The following is a 13,252-nucleotide window of genomic DNA, read 5'->3' as shown; positions in this document are numbered from 1 at the left end:
ATACTCTTCTTTTAATAGACTTGGCCTCGCAAAAAGCTAGACTTGCTTTCTAAAGGCTACTTTTTACAAGGTCATTGGACTGATTTACTACAGCTAGTTGAGTTTCATAGACCATCCCAACCGGTGATCAAAATTTCATTACTTATATTACTAAATCTATTAGGGATCCAAGTAGAAATCTGATAAGAAAAGAATGGTATCATCCCCAAGATGCTTTCATATAACTACATTTCCAACCATTTCTATTCATAATCGGTCCGGTACACCGTTTCCTCCACAACTTATCCAATCCCCTCATGGGGACTTCATTACACCTACAAATGATACCAATACAACTATTACATTACCTTTGTATACAACAATGCTATGTTTACACTTTAGTTTAAATTATTGAGGTCTTAGTTACTTTAATAAGTACATAGGTGATTTAATAACTCCTATAATGATCTCTTCTTAAAACTCTATTATTTCATCCCCCTCCTTCTAGCAAGGCCACAGTGGTCTTGCCACCTTGTTTTGTTGTGTTTGAGAATCTAGGTTCGTGATATGCTAGAAGATCTAGTTAGTTTTCAATGCCAAAGGCTTGTTGCTCTTTGAATGAGAAACACTTGAGCAAGAAGTCAAAAAATCTCAAAGTCAAGTCAAAGAATGTAAAGAGTAAGTGGCAAGTCAATGTTAAGAGTTGGTATTTCAATCATGCTAAGAATTTAGGATTCTCAAAATTATTATGCAACAATATGCATTTGTATGGTGATGGTTCATTCTGAAGCAATTTTCTTGTAAAGGATTAGACATTGGCTTGAGACACGCTCTCAACATTAAGACCTTCCTATCATCCTTATGAAGAAGGGACTTTGGAGTACTGCTAATGGGAAAGAGAGGAAACCTTCAACAAGGGATTTTGAAGCCATATGGGTTGCCAAGGATGAGAAATCTCTTGAGATTATTGCTTTAGGATTAATTGATGAGTTCATCCATCACATTGATATAAAGGGGACATCTTTTAAAGCATGGGAAGAATTAGAGAAGCTCTTTGGGACTCATGCAAAAAGCTCAAAGATTTCTCTCATGATGCAATTCTTCGAGCTTAATTTAAAAATGGGGGATCTACTTCCATCCCACCTTAATCAGATTAGTTGAACCACTCAACTTGTGGAAGTTGAAGTAGATAGTGGCTTTCTACATTCATGAAGAGTTTGAAAGTTGAGGCGGTGAAGCTTCTATTAAGTGAACTATTCTACACAATGAAACCTTATTTTTGTCTAAGCTACGAGCTTGTATGTGTGTGTGAGCTACCCTCATGAGAGTCATCTCCTTCAACTTAGTCATGGGTGTCTAGTGTTTGGAGTATTGTGGGTAGTCCTTAGTTGAGTCTACATTGGGTGGATATCACATGTAAACTACAATAAGTCCTATAGACATGAGCAATAGTTGGTGGTCTATGTTTTTAGAGCTTGTCCCTCCTCATAATTATATTAGATGCTTTTGTTTTCCATGCATGTTTCTATTACAAATGATGAGCATGTGATATGTATGAGTTGGAGAGAGAGAGAGAGAGAGAGAGAAAGAGAGAGAGGGAGAGAGAGAGAGAGCAGAATTGCAACTATTGTTTGATGCAAGATCCAATTGGTTTTTGTATTCTAAGAGGGCTGCTTGTCAATTAATCCAACATCACACACATTCCCACAACCTCCCCTCCCTCGATCCCCTCCCCCTGCCACACCTTTCATCACTCCCCCTCCCCTCGAGCTACACCTTGCCTCAAATCCTATCCCCTCCCCTTAGTGTCCATGCTCCGTGGCACCCTTGGTGCTCCCCCTCGAATCTCTACCAATTGCCCCTCGCTTTTGTAGTAGTTGTGCTAGCCCTTCCCCCTTCAACATGCACGCGCCTGCGCACACACACACACACCCACCCATGCAACACACAACCAAAGGATGTTGCACTCATAGAACTTAAACACAACACCTCACACACGTTATCCAATCACAAACATGTAGAGACTAAGGGTAGACGATGGCACAGAGAGAGAGAAAGAGAGAGAGAGAGAGAGAGAGAGAGAGACTCTCCTCTTAACATGTGGAAAATATAGACTAACTAAGGTAAGGTTTGAACTAACCTTTGGTTAAAGCATTCTAGCTATGGCTAGACCTAACCTTGATTAATTAGACTAAGACACTAAACTATTACTAAGGTATGTTCACACTTAACCTTAAAGGCCAATGACTATCAAAAGACCCTAGCTTTGATTAGTCATAACTTTATTAGATGAAGCCCAAATTGGATCCAATTAAAGCCTAGCTTAAATACATGAAACATCATGTTTTGCACGAATTTCCAACACATTTGACCCAATTTTGGACATCATTTCCAAGGCCAATCATTGCACCAATTTTAGGCACTTTATGAGGGTGAAATCATTATAACTTCATCTTACAATATCAAAATTTAGATGCATTTTCACTAACATGTTCAACAAATCAAACAACAGATTTTTTACTAAAATTTTAAAGAATTTGGGCAATTTAGTCAAAGATGTACTCAAAGGGGTCCTCTTGAACAAGGACATCATCTGTGGGGGAACTTAAACAACAAAGCAACACAAGCTCATGAAATCTTTCAGTAAGTACCAGCATCTCATTTAAAGTTCCATTATAGATTTTGTGAAAAATGACATCTATTCAAGTAACACATGCAATTTAATTGCCCATTCAATTGACACTTCAAGAATTTTGACAATTCACCCTAAACAAACCAACAAGGGTCAATATTGTGAAAGATCACGATGGAACCCATATGGGATCGAATCCTAGAGGACTATCTCCAATACATAGACGTGTATAGCAGCAATACAATGGACTAGTTGGAGTCAATCCCACAAGTACTTGGCACTAGACATGATCCACTTGCATACATACTCATGTTCTCAGGTAGGGGTAATCTCAAATAACTCATTGCTTTGTGGAAGAAGAGGATGGTTAGGAGACACCTCAGCACGAGCTCTCATAGAAAAAACCATTTGACTGGTACCTCTAAATAGATGTGGAGAGGCACAAAATTCATGGCCCATGCTTTGAATTGCTTACACTACAATTTGCAATAACTAATAAAACAATGTTGGATCTCAACCATAAGATGTCACCCACACAAAATTGCTTTGACAATACTCTATTGTACAACCAGTAAAATAGAGATACGTGATGTTGTACTAATGACTGGAAGAATCAAATGACGTGATGGAAGAATGATGGAGGCAAAATTGGAAAGGCAAGTTTCTAAACCCAAAGCGGCCACAAGTGGAGCCAATTGTAAATCCACTGACAAGCATAGGGCAAAGGCTATAGAATCATCATATGCAATAAATAGTATAGAGGATCTTCTTCTAATATGTTCAAAAGAATCAACTATCAATAATATGTGCCCAAAAAGCAAGGTCAACAAGAAAGCAAAACCACAAAAGTATAGAGGATCTTCTTCTAATATGTTCAAAAGAGTCAACTATCAATAATATGCCACCCAAAAAGCAAGGTCAACAAGAAAGAAGAAAGGGGCTAAAGAAGATCCAATGATGTACAGCTAGCTGACAACCCTAAACCAAACCCTAACAAAAGTAGGATGCACAAAGGGGATGTAGTCCAAAGGATAGAACCAAAAGATTTTGACACATCTTTCTTAGAGGACAAAACCAAGATGTGGCACTCAAGAACATCTTTGCCACCCAAACTCTCTAAGTACAATGCTTCTGCATCAACATGATGTAGAACATATTCTATCTAATGAGTTTCCAATATGCATGCTTACCATGATAGAGAAATTGCGTCTTTACTATACACCCAAAGTATTCCAAAAGGGCAAATACAAAGTAGAACAATCAAAAGCACTCTATTATCAAAATCTTGCTCTCAACACATTTAGGAAAGGAGAACCAAAAGGACAAACCCACCACAGATGTAGAATAATTCGAGGATATTTTTCATGAACTATATAGCTAGCGAATGAGCTCCAAAATGCTTGGCAACAACAATTAGTGTAGCTCAAAAAACAACTATAGTAGGAGTAGGATCAAAAGCAAAATCCGGAACAATTTAAGGATGTTTTCCAATAGCAAATACAACTAGTGAATGAATTCCATGATGCTTGGCACCAACAACTGGCATAGCTTAGACAACAACTACAATTAAGAGTAGGATTTAAAAAAGAGACTTAAGTTATATCATGCAGAACAAAACAGTGAGATACAAAAGACCTAACAAACTCAAACCATATGCTAGCAATTGAAACTGGCCCCTATAAAAGATCTAGACCATTTGTCAAAATCCAAAAGGAAGTGTCAACCATATCAAGCTAACTACTAGACCCTAATCTTATCTCCACTCAATGATAGAGATCATTGAGGATTCCAAAGAAAATCCCTCAGTCTAGATTGCAACCGACCAAATTGTCAACATGGACCTATTAAAGAGAAAGGATATAGTCATTAATCAACAACCAGTCTTCTCCTCCATACAATCTAATACAATCCAAAACAAAAAATACGTTTTCATGCTTACATCTCTCAAAAAGAGGGAGACGCGGGCAAGAAGGGAGAGGAGAGGGAGACAAGGGGCGAGGCGGGACTTAGTGGAGGGAGAGACAAGGGGAGAAAATTCTATTTTTGTAAGGTTAAAATCACTTGGGAAGTTCGCTTTAGAGGGGTACCTAAAAAGACAAGTTTGTGGTGTGCCCCTAGCTTATATAAAAATTCAAAAGGCCTACCCTGGAAGCTTAGAGAGGGAGAAAAAAATGGGGAGAGAGAGAAAGGAGGTAGAGAGAGAAAGGGGGAGAAAAAAAGGGGAGAGAGAGAAAGGGGGAGAAAAAAATGGGGACCAAAATAGCAAAAAATCCACATCATTTTCCCTTTCTTAAACAAAACACCTTTACTAAAGCCTTCCCTCCTCAACACCTTTACTAAAGCCTTCGCTCCTCGGGCAGGCCAAAAAGAATACAAGAATACATTAGGACCTTTAAGATTAGTTTAAGTCAATTGCAAATTCACAAGTGATATGGAATTAAGGCCTCTGTATATAAGCACAGAATGGGGACCACTATAATGCAATACTAAAAGCCTCTACCTTTAACCCTCACAAAAACCCTTGCTTCTGCTGCGCGTCTCACCATGGCTCGCAATCCCAAGAAGAAGAAGGGACCCAAGAAAGCAAAGGTCTGTGTCTGACTGCCCATTTGCTTTGATCCCCAATACAGGATCAATGCATATCTTCGTAGCGTTTTCTAGCTCTGAGAGAGAGAGAGAGAGAGAGAGAGAGAGAGAGAGAGAATTCGATGCTTTCCAGCTCACATGACATTTTAATCCATTCAGGCCTCCAGAAAGCAGGAAGCAGGGAGTTCGGCCGCTGGACAGCAACCAATGAAGGTAATTGCCTTGTTGACTTTGATGCTGTCTTCATGTGCATGAAGCTAATTGACTCAGAAATATCATTGTATTTGGTAGACAAGTTGGGACGATTTAATAAGGTCCTAGATTGCTCTTTAGTTGGTCATCAAGATACGCATTGGAGATTGTCCAACTTAGCATTTCGTTTGCGATGGAGAAGCGGTGTTAGTATCGTTTGAAAGCTCAGACTCAGATTCAGTCCTAAAAAGCAGCGGGTGCGATATATTTACCAGGTCTGGCAACCGGGTGTGGATGAATTGGAAGAGGATGAAGTGCTCCAGTTTGATCCAACAGCTTACGACTGCCTACATGCCTTCAATCTTGGTTGGCCTTGCTTAAGGTCGTTTTTCCTTGTCCAAATCAATTTTCTGTCTACCTTTTGAGAATATCTTTTGCTGCGTTTTGTACCACCCATGGCCGATCCGAGACTTTTGTTCCCAATTCTTAATTTTGACTGTACACTTTTTTGGGGGTTAAAAACAGTTTTGATATAGTGCGGGATGCACTTGGACTAGTGCGGAGTGAATTTCCTCATACTATGTTTTGTGTAGCAGGGACACAGGTACTGAAATTTGGTGTTGAAGTACCGTATACATGCTAATAACTTGCACTCTTTTTTACTCTTTTCTCAACTTCTTGGCCTCATTTCGAATTGAAGGGTTTCATGACAGGCAGACGTTGCAGCAAACAATGCCCTAGCTGTAGCAAGGCTATCAAACATTAGTGGTAGTAGGCGTAAGCAAGTCCCAGCTGATCCTGGCAGCGAGAGTGACAGTGAGAGCAGCAGTGACGAAGATGATGAGGGGGGAGCGTTGCCAAGCACCAGCAAATCAAATTTGCAGGTGAATCTATGAAGAAATGCATGCATGGAAGTCAAAGTGAAAGTTATTCAAAGCCTGAATGTAATAAGTATAATTAAAATGTGTAACTAGTTTTTACTATCAGCTCTTTTCAATTCTAGGTGCGCATGATTGCTCATCATGGTGGCGTGAATCGCGTGCGGTCAATGCAGCAGCAGCCCTACATTGTAGCAACATGGGCTGATACTGGCCATGTCCAGGTTCTCACTAACCTGTCATATTAGGGCTGAGAAACAGTATCTGCTTATGCAGTGAAAGATTTTGAAATGTCTGCTTTGGCTTTTGTCATATCAGGTTTGGGACATGAGTGCACATCTGCGCTCCTTATCAACTGCGGATCCTCTTGTAAGCACTGGATTTGGTAATATCATCAGGCAAGCCCCACTTCAGATCTGTACAGGCCACAAAGACGAGGGTTTTGCTCTGGATTGGAGTTCTGTTAGTCCAGGCAGGCTTCTTTCAGGTGTGCATAAGATCTTTCCTCCAGCAACAGAGGAATTTTTGCAAGTTGTGTCCATCAGCCATCTAGTGCTGAGCTTTTGCATTACAATTTATTAAATGTCTCTGTTGAATTTTGAACCAAAGGGTGCAATGAAGGAGGAGAAACCTCGGATTTTATTAAAGAGTGGTAGTCTGGATGCGTTTTTTTGGGGAGATAGCTAAGTATGGGTTTGTGCATGCAACTTCCAATAGAAAACGTGTGTCAACGTTGCAACGAAGTTGAAATTTGTTTTGATGTGTCAGGATGATGTTTTGGACATTTCACTTACTCTACTTTGATGTGAAATAAAACAACATCGTCCATCATTCTTGTTTTTGTATTTGTTAATCCTATGCTTTAAACTAGTTATCCTGTCTGGCCTTTTTGCCCTGCAAATGAAGTTTTTTATGGGGCACCGTACTGCTTTGTCCTATACAAACCAAAGGTCATTTTGTTATTCCTATGTATATGTATATATCTATATATGTATATGTATATGTATATATCTATATATGTATATGTATATATCTATATATATATATGTATATGTATATATCTATATATATATGTATATATATATATATACATATACGTATGTGTATATATATATGTATATATATATATACACATATATATATATATATACACACACACACACACGTACGTATGTGTATATATATATATATATTTTTTGGCCGAAAAAATAGTGCTAATTATATTACTTCAAAAACAAGATACAAGAGGTCAGCTTTGCAACTGACGGGCTGCGTTCACAAATCGGACGCAGCCGAAAAGGTAACAAAAAAGTAAAGCTCTCTCTCACGGAGGGATCAGGCGAGAGTGAATGAACAGCCAGAGAGGTGGTGAGTAGCGCCACTGAAGGCCCTGTGAAGTATGCTCGAAGAAGAGGCCTTGTGTGTCCCAAACACGGAGGAAGCGGCTCCGCTTCTCCCGGCCAGCCTGGGAGTCTCCCTGTATCTGGTTCCACTGGCCTCTGAGGGTGTGTATAATCTCACTCCAGATGTCAGTCATGATCTGGGCAGTCGAAAGGGAGGTGTCACGGAGGATCTGCGCGTAGCGCGAGGTCCAAATGTGCCCTCCTGCGATGCTGCTAATAATCTCCCAGACTGGCTGCCTCTCTTGAGATCCTGTGCCAGCCTTTGCCAGGTGCGGCGGAATGCTCTCGAGCGGCCCCCACGTCCCCTGTGTGATAAGGAACGTGGGGTCCTGCGGACATGCCTCGAACAAGTGATGAAAACCAGGTGCGGTGCTGCACCAGCAGAACGCGCCCCAAGTGATCAAACCTAACTCCAGTGCTGCGCGAGTAAGGATCCTGAAGGTCCACCTCCACACTTCCTGGGCGCGAGTGCAGCTCCATAGGCAGTGTTTTGGTGACTCCTCGTCCTCATGACAGATCTGACAACGTCCATCCTGACCTATCTGCCGCAACCAGCTCCCCACTGGAAGACCTTTGTGGGCGAGAAGCCAAAGGAAGTAGGAGATCTTCCGCGGCCGCCAGCTCTCCCACAAGGCCTTCCAGAAGGCCTGCAAAAATAACCTGGAGATACCCTGAGCATACCAACTGGGCCGCTGGGTGGGAGGGCGGCTCTACATCCTCCCGAGAACTCGCCTGCCCAATGTCGTGCTGTAGGCAAAGAAGGAGGTCGGCCCCTGACCTGTCACAATCTCTGGCCAACGCCACTCTCCTGGGTCCCAATCAAGCTCTGACAAGGCCCGCCCCTCCTAGAGCCAGAGTCGCCATAACTGCAGCTGATCCTGCTCTATACTGGGATTGGTCCGCCAAACCTTCCCCACGAGGCCTACGACCCGAACCCTCTGCCATGGGAGTAGGGGGTCGATGAGCACATCCTCTCTCCTGAGTCGGCCGTCCCCCATAACCGCGGAGAAGGAAACAGAGGTGTCGTCCATCCGACCTGCAACCACCAGTGGGATGCCACGGGGGGTGAACTGTCCCAGCCAACGGTCATCACCAGGCATGAGGATCTGAATCTCGGGTGGAACCAACCAATCATCTGGAATCGCTTCGTCTATCTCCGTACGTCTCGCCTGAGCTCCACGGGCACCTCCAGCTGCGGCTGCTAGATCAGCGGTCTCCAAGTGTCTGTACGTGTCCCTCCAAACTCGAAGGGACCGGACTGGCCCCCGCATCCAGCCGTCCCACCTAATGTGTGATCTCTCCCCCAGCTGAAGGCCCTCGGCATCTCTGACCTGACCGTTCCAGATGAGCGGCTGGCGATTGATCTCCTCCTAACAGCTAGGAGGGGACTGTATGAGACTGAGGCGGAGCCGCCTCCAAACCATGAGGAGGCTACGAACGAGTGGGGAGCGGGGCTGAGTGAGTGGGGCGGAAGTGAAGATCCACCTGAGGGACGGTAGCCACTCTCCACCTTGGCGCGGGACACAAGAACCGACCCCCTGCTGAAGTAACATCTTCCACGTTTGCCCCCCCGGGGTCAAACCGCGGATAACTAACTTGCCCAGCAGGGCCTGACTCTGAAGCTCTGGATCGATGACCCCCAGGCCACCCTCAGCCTGCGGAAGAATGACTGTTTGCCAGGCAACCCTAGCTCTGGTATCTCTGAGACCGTCCCCCCCGGACCATAGGAAGTTCCGAACCAACCTCCTAAGCTGTGCCACGCTGGATCTCGAGAAACACCAACAGGAAGCGACATACCAAGCCGTGGCTAGGAGGACCTGGTTGACTACCAGAGCACGACCTGCAAGAGAGAGCTTAGCAGTGCTCCAGAAAGCCAGCTTCCGTCGAATGGAATCTAGCACCGGGAGAAACTGTTGAACTGGCGTGATATCCAGGCCGACCTGAAAGCCGAGATATCTAGCTGTCTGTCCCCGCGGGATCCACCTGAAACCCAAAAACCTCCCTTACTGTGAGCACGCTTTGGGGTTTGTGAGAAAACCAACTGATTTGTTCCAGTTGATTTTCGCACCGGTTGCCGAACAGAAGACCTCTAGGGCCATCCTCACCCTCTCCAGCATCATCTCATCATCCTGGACATACAGTGCTGTGTCATCTGCATACTCCGAGTCCTCCCTGATGGGAAGGCGAAGACCCCGGATCCCGGTCGACCTCGCCCGAAGGTAGTATGTCATAGCCTCGGCGAAGAAGAGAAACAGGTAAGGAGCAAGGGGGCAACCCTGACGCACTGATCTCTTCAAACGAAATCGCTCCCCCATCCTGCCGCCGATGATGACCCTGTTAGAGGCTGTCCTGTATAACGCTGAAATACCCTGAATCCATTCTGTTGGGAAACCTAGTCGCTCCAAAGTACCCTCCAGGAAGGACCAGTCCACTCGATCGTAGGCCTTCTCAAAGTCGAGAAGTAGGATGGCTAAATGTGACCCACTGTGCTGAGCCCACTCCGCTGCCTCTGAGAAGGTGAAGACATTATCCAAGATACTGCGATCCTGGACAAAGCCTGTCTGAGTGTCATGAATGAGGGTCTGGAAGTAGAGGCCGAACTCGGGCGCTGATCATCTTGGCAAGGATTTTGTAGGCAGTGGTGAGGAGGGTGATCGGGCGCCACTGACGGATCTCCTGTCGATCTCCTCCCTTCGGGATGAGGCAAATCAGTCCCGAGGAGGCTCTCTGGCATATATCCGCTGCTGAAAATCCTCTGGAGGGCTGCTAGGAGGGGCTGATGGATCTGATCCCAGAAGGAGGTGAAGAAAGCTCGAGACAGCCCATCCTCGCCAGGGCATTTCTGCCCGTCGATGGCCATCAAGGCCTCCAACATCTCGTCCGTGGTGAACGGTGCCAACAACGTCGCCTGCATGCTGGGCTGGACCAGGGATGGAATGTGCCTCCACACCTCCTCGCGGGAGCGTCGATTGCGAGGGGCAAGCTGCTCCTGCTGGAAAAGAGTCCTGTAGAAGTCGGTAGCCAGCCCCAAGACCTCACCCGGATCAGTAACGATGTGCCCCTCTGCTGTCCTAAGACTCCGTAGCTGATCACCTGCTGCTCTCTGGCCATGTGTCCTGAAGAACTCCCTGCACATCCGGTTGCCCTTCCGAGCCCAGAAAGAGAGAGAGGCATGATAGGAAAACTCTGAACGGCGCTGGAGAGTCTCCTCAAGAAGGGCTCTGGCTCGAAGGGCCTGGATCCGAAGCTCCTCCGAGCCCGGGGCTGCCTGCTGGAGTCGCTGAATGGAAGCGAGGTCCCTACGAAGAGCTCTCTCTCTGCCCCACCACTCCTGTCGAACCTGAAGGGCTGCGAGCTGGCAAATCTGACTGGACTCCTGCAAAGCCTGCGCCACCGAATCAACGAGATCCACGCACTCGCCCCAATCTTTGTCCTATAGGCTACCGATACTGCTGCGCACGTCCTCCCTCAAGAATATGGAGTCGGGAATCCGGCACGAACGGGGAGGAAGGGACTGAACTGCCGAGTCTAATGATAAGAGCACAGGCGCGTGGTCGGAAAGTGTCGTCCCTGGTACTATACCCGCCTGACCGCCTCTGCTGATGGCCCAATCACTGACATAAAATCTATCCAGTCTCTCCAGGAGTCTGCCTCCTTCCCTGCGGAAGCCCCACGAGAAGTCCAAGCTCCCGTGCCAACGACGGAAGGACGGGTCTCTCTAGCTGTCCTTACCTCCTGTCGCGAAGATAAAGGAATCCCAAGCGGACTGCTCTGCCTGAGACATAATAGTAAACTCTGGTCCTCTGCCCTGCTGGTCCTCCAAGGTCTCCAGATTGTTGAAGTCACCTCCAACAATCCAGGAATCCATGTCTGGGAGAATCCGTGTGAGTGTCCTCCAGAAGGTGGCTTTGCATTGGAGGTCTGTGGGAGCATAGATGTTGAGGATTCCTATTCTGGAACCCTTTAGCTCTAGGCCTACCCAAAGGGCATGGCCTGGGATCAACGTGCCATGACCAAAAACTCCCTGGGCTAACTGCTCGCACACAGAAGTACAGACACCGCCACTCCTACCCTGTGCGCCAATCGAGGGCTCCCAATAGGTGTGAGTGTCTAGGGAGAATCTTCCCACAGCTACGGGAGTGAGCCACAGAAAGCTTGTGCTCCTGGAGCAGAAGTATATCCAAGCGACCAATCACTGCTGGCTGAAGTTCTGTCTCAAAATGAGCTTCCTAGGACCACGGGTGCCAGAAGAATGAAACCCGTTCACATTCCAGGAGACAAGATGTAGGCTCATGGTGAGGACTGGTAGGCTGCAAACAACTGTCTGCTCGCAGCAGATGTCGATGAAGAAGCTGTCATTTCGGAGTGGAGGCGCTGACGCTTATGAGAAGGTTTGGAGGGGGAGGCGGGGTCGTCCTGCCCGTTCTTCAGCACCTTCAGCAAAGGCGAGAGGCCTTTGGTGCCATGAACGAAGGCTTTCTCGAGCCAACTCGAGATCCCTGAAGTAGTCATCCCGTAGAAGGCTCGGAGTTTCTGAGGGGTCCAGGCTCTGATATCCTGGGGGAGGGGCCACGACGGAGGGGGCCTGAGGATCACAATCAATCTGAAGCGTTTGGCGGCGCAGTGCCACTGCAGGCGCACGTCACCCTCGGACCACTGAGTCTTGAGAAGTTGTCCACCGGACGGGCCTATCCAGGAGCAAACCTGAGCGTGTGTTTACTCTCTGAGAGCCTCCCAGACCGAGTTGTCTGTCCAAGTCTCTGTGCCGTCGCTGAGGAATGTGAAAGCAAAGCTAGGGCCATCCCTCGGGGCCAAGGCTGCGATCTTCCCATCCGCTCCTTTGCGGAGCAGGAATATACTGATGTCGAGACAAGCAGGGAAGGTCCCAAGGTCGGCCACATCCAAGTAGTCCCATGGGCCAGATCTGTAAAAGTCGCGAGGAAGCTCTCTCTCCTGAAGCTGAGGCCCACCAGAGTCTGCAACTGAGGGGCTAGTGGACAGGGAAGACTGCTCCAGTGGTGGTGTAGAATCAGGGTGTCCTGCCTGTGGAGGGGAAGGGGGGGGTGGCTGGGGGGTAGGCAACTCAGACTCCACGGAGGCGACTAGCGGGGGGGAGGAGGAGGGGGAGTGGGCGCTGCCCGCGGTTGAGGAACCATCGGAACAGCTGACATTGCAGGAAAGCTGAGAGAGGCGGGGGGGGGGATGGGGCTGCACCTGGGACTGGGGCTGAAAAGGAAGAGGAGGAGACTGAAGAGGAAGAGGCGGGGGCTGAAGCTGCGGGTGGGGAGGAGGGGGGTGTGACTAGGGAAGGGGCTCGGACAGAGTGGAAGGGGGCTGGGGAGCGGGAGAGAGGGGATCTGAGGATGTGGAGGGCGGGCTACCGTCGAAGAAGAAGCTCTCCCAGGACCCTGGGACGGCTGCTTGTCAGGTCTCTGAGGTGCTGCTGCAGGTTGGGTAACCTCTGCCTCCTTGCCTTTTTCAGAAATCTTCTTATTCTTCCCTCTTTTCCTTCTGACCTCAGTCGAACCGCCAGCTAACTCTGGACCGGACTCCGGCTGCCTCTGCTCCTCCTGACGTGGCTG

The 13,252-nt window shown here is 47.0% G+C and overlaps 1 pseudogene; it reads left to right on the top strand.

Moving 5' to 3' along the window:
• The first annotated feature begins 5,061 nt into the window (after nucleotides 1-5,061).
• The window catches only part of LOC147894508 (protein HEAT STRESS TOLERANT DWD 1-like), a 26,207-nt pseudogene continuing 18,016 nt past the window's right edge, over nucleotides 5,062-13,252 (top strand).

This window comes from Dipteris shenzhenensis, chromosome 14 (assembly GCF_047967505.1).
Source record: "Dipteris shenzhenensis isolate YYH24624 ecotype China chromosome 14, Dip_SZ_1.0, whole genome shotgun sequence".
Classification (NCBI taxonomy): Eukaryota; Viridiplantae; Streptophyta; class Polypodiopsida; order Gleicheniales; family Dipteridaceae; genus Dipteris; species Dipteris shenzhenensis.
The sequence above is the reverse complement of the archived record's forward strand: the minus strand, read 5'-3'. Positions and strand labels throughout refer to the sequence as shown.